Source organism: Myotis lucifugus, unplaced genomic scaffold (genome assembly GCF_000147115.1).
Source record: "Myotis lucifugus unplaced genomic scaffold, Myoluc2.0 scaffold_266, whole genome shotgun sequence".
Classification (NCBI taxonomy): Eukaryota; Metazoa; Chordata; class Mammalia; order Chiroptera; family Vespertilionidae; genus Myotis; species Myotis lucifugus.
Window position 1 is genome coordinate 680,279 of NW_005871314.1, and position 6,238 is coordinate 686,516.

Below are 6,238 nucleotides of genomic sequence, written 5' to 3' on the forward strand. Positions count from 1 at the left end.
AACCTCCCCATCGACCCTGCCTTGAGTGTGACAGGGGGTGGTGCCCCAACCCCCCAATCGGCCCTACCCTGAGCGTGACTGAGGGTGGAATCGCAACCTCCCGATCCGCCCTGCTCTGTGCATGACAGGGCGGCACCCCAACTCCCCAATCGGCCCTGCTCTGAGCCTGACCAGGGGCTGCACCTAGGGATTGGGTCTGCCCTCTGCCACCCGGGAGCAGGCCTAAGCCAGGAGGTCGTTATCTCCCGAGGGGTCCCAGACTGCGAGAGGGCACAGGCTGGGCTGGGGGACCCCCTCTCCCCACCCCCCCGAGTGCACAAATTTTTGTGCACTGGGCCTCTAGTCTACACTAATAAAAGAGAAACATGGTAATTAGCGTACGACCGCTACCCTTCCCATTGGCTAATCAGCATATCCTTATGCAAATTAACTGTCAGCCAAGATGGCGGCCGGCAGCCATGCACTGAAGCGAACAGGGAGGCTTGCTTGCTTCAGTGACTGCGGACTCCAACGTTCCCCGCCTGCCGCTGCCGGCCTCTCAGCTGCAACTCTAAGCAACTATGTACTATGTTGCAAATAAGAAGCTAAACAAAACCCCAGAAACCGGCTTTATTCAGCCGGGTTTCAGCCAGCCAGACCGCAACTTTGTATCAATGTTTTCAGCAGCGAGGCCTCAGAGCTAAAGCTGGCCCAGAATAAAAAAAAAAAGAAAAGAAAACAAGGAACGGTTGGGAGCTTCACTCACCCGCGAGCCGGAAAACGGCCCTCAGCCCCTCAGCCAGCCTGGCCAGGCAGCCCAGTGGGGACCCCCACCCTGATCCAGGATACCCTTCAGGGCAAACCAGCCGGCCCCCACCCATGCACCAGGCCTCTATCCTATATAGTAAAAGGGTAATATGCCTCCCAGCACCGGGATCAGCGGAGCCAGGAGGCTCCCGGCACCGGGATCAGCGTGACAGGGTAGCACCCAAACCCCCTGATCACCCTGCGGCTCTGTGTGTGACAGGAGAAGGCGCCCAAACCCCCCTATCTGCCCTGCTCTGTTCGTGACAGGGGAAGGCGCCCCAATCCCCTGATCAGCCCTGCTCTGTGCCTGATAGTGGGAAGCTCCCCAATCCCCTGATTGGCCCTGCTCTGTGTGTGACAGGGTGCGGCTCGCCAAGCACCCCTCCCCCACGGGCCCTGCTCTGTGTGTGACAGGGTAGAGCCATAACCTCCCTATTGGCCCTGCCCTGAGTGTGACAGGGTGCAGCGCCCCAACCCCCTGATCCGCCCTGCTCTGTGTGTGACAGGGGGCGGTGCCCCAACTCCCCCTATCGGCCCTGCTCTGTGCATGACAGGGGGGAGCTCCTCAACCTCCTGATGGGCCCTGCTCTGTGTGTGACAGGGTATGGAGCCCCAACCCCCCTGATGGGCCCTGCTCTGTGAATGACAGGGGGCAGTGCCCCAACCCCCTGATTGGCCCTGCTCTGTGAGTGACAGGGGGCAGCGCCCCAACCCCCTGATCGGCCCTGCTCTGTGCGTGATAGGGTGTGGCGCTGCAACCTCCCCATCGACCCTGCCTTGAGTGTGACAGGGGGTGGTGCCCCAACCCCCCAATCGGCCCTACCCTGAGCGTGACTGAGGGTGGAATCGCAACTTCCTGATCCGCCCTGCTTTGTGCATGACACGGGGCGGCGCCCCAACTCCCCAATCGGCCCTGCTCTGAGCCTGACCAGGGACTGCACCTAGGGATTGGGCCTGCCCTCTGCCACCCGGGAGCAGGCCTAAGCCAGCAGGTCGTTATCTCCCGAGGGGTCCCAGACTGCGAGAGGGCACAGGCCGGGCTGAGGGACCCCCCCTCCCTCCCCCCCACCCGAGTGCACAAATTTTTGTGCACCTGGCCTCTATTCAAATATAATATGCTAGGAGGACTCCCAATACCAGAAGGTAAAAGGGTTTTCCCAATATTGTAACCATATCATATCTTCAACAAGACTATTACACGTTACTTCAATGGTGCAACTAAATAGACTTTGGGAAAGTCCCATCCAAACTATTATCTGGCTTCTCAGCCACAGTGTTTTCTCAGAAGCACACCATATTTTCATGCGACAAGTATCAACAGGTAGTGTTGCTGATAAAAGCTCAAGTTCCAGTGTGTGCTTTGTAACAGAAAACACTCTCCCCAGGCAGGTTCTATTAAATCTGCCAACATGATTGTATCTTTAGTCACGGGGGAGTGACTAAATATTTGTGGTACACCTACTTGGAGAAGAGTATATTCATATTCAGAATTTGGAAAATATAGTAGCGCACATTCCCCTTAGAGGAGAGGAAAGAAAAGGGATTGAAACATAGTTTTTAAAAAATATTTTAATGATATCTCTTTATTTTTCTTATCTATACTAATAAAAGGATAATATGCTAATTAGACCAGACATTTCCAGGCATCCTTCTTGACAAAGCCATGGTGGTGGGGGCCAAGGCAGAGGCGGTTAGGGGTGACTAGGCCAGCAGGGGTGAGCAGTTAGGGGCAACCAGGCTGCCAGGGGAAGGCAGTTAGGGGCAATCAGGCTGGCAGGAGAAGGCAGTTAGGGGCAACCAGGCCAGCAGGGGAGGGCAGTTAAGGGTGACCAGGCAGGCAGGCAGAGTGGTTAGGGGCGATCAGGCAGGCAGGCAGGTGAGCGTTTAGGAGCCAGTGGTCCCATATTACAAGAGGGATGTCCAACGCAGGGATCAGGCCTAAACCGGCAGTTGGACATCTCCTGAGAGGTTCGGGAATGGAGAGGGTGCAGGCTGGGCTGAAGGACACTGCCACCCCCCCCCCCCCCATGAATGAATTTCATGCATTGGGCTTCTAGTATTTTTAATAAAAGCCAAATAATCATATGCAATTGAATATCTTAAGTGCTATGTAGTGAATGAAGTCATTTGGAGTGAATCATGGAAAACTTTGTTGCAAAGGTAACTTTGAATCAAATCTTAGAAATATTCATTGTTGATAGACTGGAGAAGGATAAAGGATCTTGCAAAATAAAAGGCATTGAAGTAAAAATTTGTAAGTCCAACTTTTTAAAAAATATATTTTATTGATTTTTTACAGAGAGGAAGGGAGAGGAATAGAGATTCAGAAACATCGATGAGAGAGAAATATGGACCAGCTGCCTACTGCACACCCGCCACTGGGGATGTGCTGGCAACCAAGGTACATGCCCTTGACCAGAATCGAACCCAGGACCCTTCAGTCCACAGGCCAATGCTCTGTTCAGTGAGCCAAACCGGTTAGGGCTGTAAGTCCAATTTTTAAAATGCGTTTCTCAGCTTAATATATAACTTCTTTTTCTTTCAAAATTCCATCCTGGTTAATATGTATATAACCTCTATCACATGATGTTGAGTAACTCCACTGAATCATATCAGAAATGGAAATGTTTTAGGTGTGTCATTAAGCTAATTCTGCTGAGTTTAATGTGAGGTGTGTGTGTGTGTGTGTGTGTGTGTAACTATTCTTTCAAGGGAAGCAGGAAAAAGAATTTAAATATCTACCTTTTTATGTGTTTACAAGGGAATTCTGCATGGAGAGTAGGTGGTATAAAAGTAAAAATTTCACCCACAGCAGTACTTGCCCTGAGAGAGTCAAAACTTAATGTTGTCTTTCACTAGAACTCTCTTGACACAAATGCTCTTAAAGAGCCACGCACTTTAAATAACTGTAACCTGAATCCAACTGAAGATTCTTCCATAACTAATGATCCATGGGACTTGTTTTAATCTATTGTATACAGACATGTGGACTCATTTGTACTATGCGGAGAGCTGGTTTTTAATTCCTAATGACCACAGCCAAAATGGACCAGACCCCTTCATGTTTTAATACTTGCAAATGTCTTTTCCTCCTCAGCAAATGACTCAATGAACTTCTTGTCTACCTAGTAATTAGCTCAGAATTAGCTAGATGATAAATAGATAGATAGATAGATAGATAGAAATATAGATTAATACAATATATATATATAAAATTTAAAGGACATAAAATTAATAAGTCACAGTAATAAACAGAATAGAAATGTATACATTAAATATCTTATTATTTTATTTGTCAGTTATACTTCAATAAAGCTGAAAAAAGACTATTTTATTAACTGTAACATTTTCCATTTAAATGCTGCCTCTCCCGCAGTGTAGAAAGTTTTTGTTGCTGCTGCTGAGTTCGGTTCCCTTATGGCAGCTGCAGTGAGTTCTCCCTAGTGCCCTGTCTCCTGCTCATGAAAAGTTTTCCTTTCTAAGAGACACAGCGGAGGAAGGTCCTGAAGTACCTCCGTCACTCTTCTTCAGCAGCTGCTCTTCTCCCCAGATTACACCATAAGAGATTCTCCCCCATCGTGTGTGTGTGCGTTTTAAAAAAATTGCAATTGTGAGCAGGTTGTTTTTTGATGCGTTTCACTGTGTGAGCTGGAAGCCCTAGTGAATTCTATCTAACCAACCTCTACCTTTCATTTACATAGTCCCAAGAAGGAAGAAAGGAATTCAAAAGCCCTATGCAGAAAGAATGCTAGGATCAATGGACTTCAGCAGGAATTCTAGCAGGGTGCACTCTGGCGTCCATCACTTTGAGGCCAGTTCAATTCCAATGTAATCAAAATTTTGACGTGTGCTAGACATCCAGAAGCTGGAGTTCTGAGAAAGACCGATGGAAAGAAAGCTAAGCCAGTCCTCCTCTGTTCAATCACAGCCTATGTACTCAAGGGGCTTATTGTTTAAACACTAGAATAAGGCTGCGTTATGCTCCTCGTTTAAAAGATGTTGTAATTGAAACTTACCTGTATGATTCACTACTTGTATGATCACCGAGAAATTTCTTAGGTTATCCTTAATGCAATAATTTCATTTATAATAAAGGCATATTAATTTATATTGAATAGGGTCATTTGAATTTAACTACTAGGTTCTCAATAAATGGTAATGTTGTAATTGCTATTCTTATCACTGTATACTACATTATTATTAACATTACAGTGAGAAAGGAACACAATCTATATTTATGCTCAGATGGATCTGACTTAATCCATTGCCCATTTAAAAAATATGTACTCCTTGGTGTTGCCTAAACTGCTGGATTGAACAATGAAGAGCAGCAATTTAATGCACAAGCCCTAGAAACTGCTCCTGCAAACTGGGTGGCCGCATAGAAAAGGCAAAGATTGTACAGTGCAGAAAGTGGAGTTGAATAAAGGCATAGTGACCAATGGAAATCAAGACTCCCTGCACCTTGATTGTGGATGGATTATTAGTCCATTAAAAATAGATAAAAAGCATCATGTCTTCTAAGTGGAAGTCTATGAATTAAAGACATAAAGCTTTTACACGAGCATGAAAACAATTTTGTTGATCTCCCCCTCCCCGCCCCTGCCGCCCTCTGTCCACCTGGATCACACTGCTCTTTTTAGGTAACGCACATTACATAAGATTCAAACAAGATGCACTTCCAAGAATGAATTGATGGGGAAAGTCTTCCTCCTTATCGTGAGCAAAGGTTGAGAACAGAGAAGCATGGTGCCTAGGGCAAGTATGTTAGGAAAGGCTATTTCCCTTACAAGGATCTGTGTACTAGAGAACAAACAAGGAAATAAAAATAATGACACACCAACCCTTCCTACAGTACACTGTAAGAATACTGACATAAGAGTTTGTTGGTAAAGCAAATTCTCAACTTTTTCTGTTTTTTTCTGAATTCAGTTTCACTCAGATTCAAAGAAACTTTCACCCAGGCAGGACATATGTTGCAGTTATAAATAAGTTCCCAAAATATTTGGCATTTAGAATTTAAATTATATCTGAAATCTAGGATTCTATTTTCTGTTAAGCAATGAAGTGTTAATATTTAAATATGTTTCCAATCATAAATTAAAGCTTTTCTCACATGCTTAGCAAAGGTTGCAATTTGAGAGTATAGGATTCTCAATGAGTTCATCTCAGCATTTTAATTAATACCTAAGGATTCAGAAATCTGCTCAAATCTTGAAATATTGTGGATATTGTAAAAAAATCTCACATGAACCCTAGCCGGTTTGGCTCAGTGGATAGAGCACTGCAGACTGAAAGGCCCCAGGTTTGATTCTGGTCAAGGGCACATCCCTGGATTGTGGGCTCGATCCCCAGTAGGGGGCGTGAAGGAGGCAGCTGATCAATGATTCTCTCTCATCATTGATGTTTCTCTCTCTCTCTCTCTCTCTCTCTCTCTCTCTCTCTCTCTCTC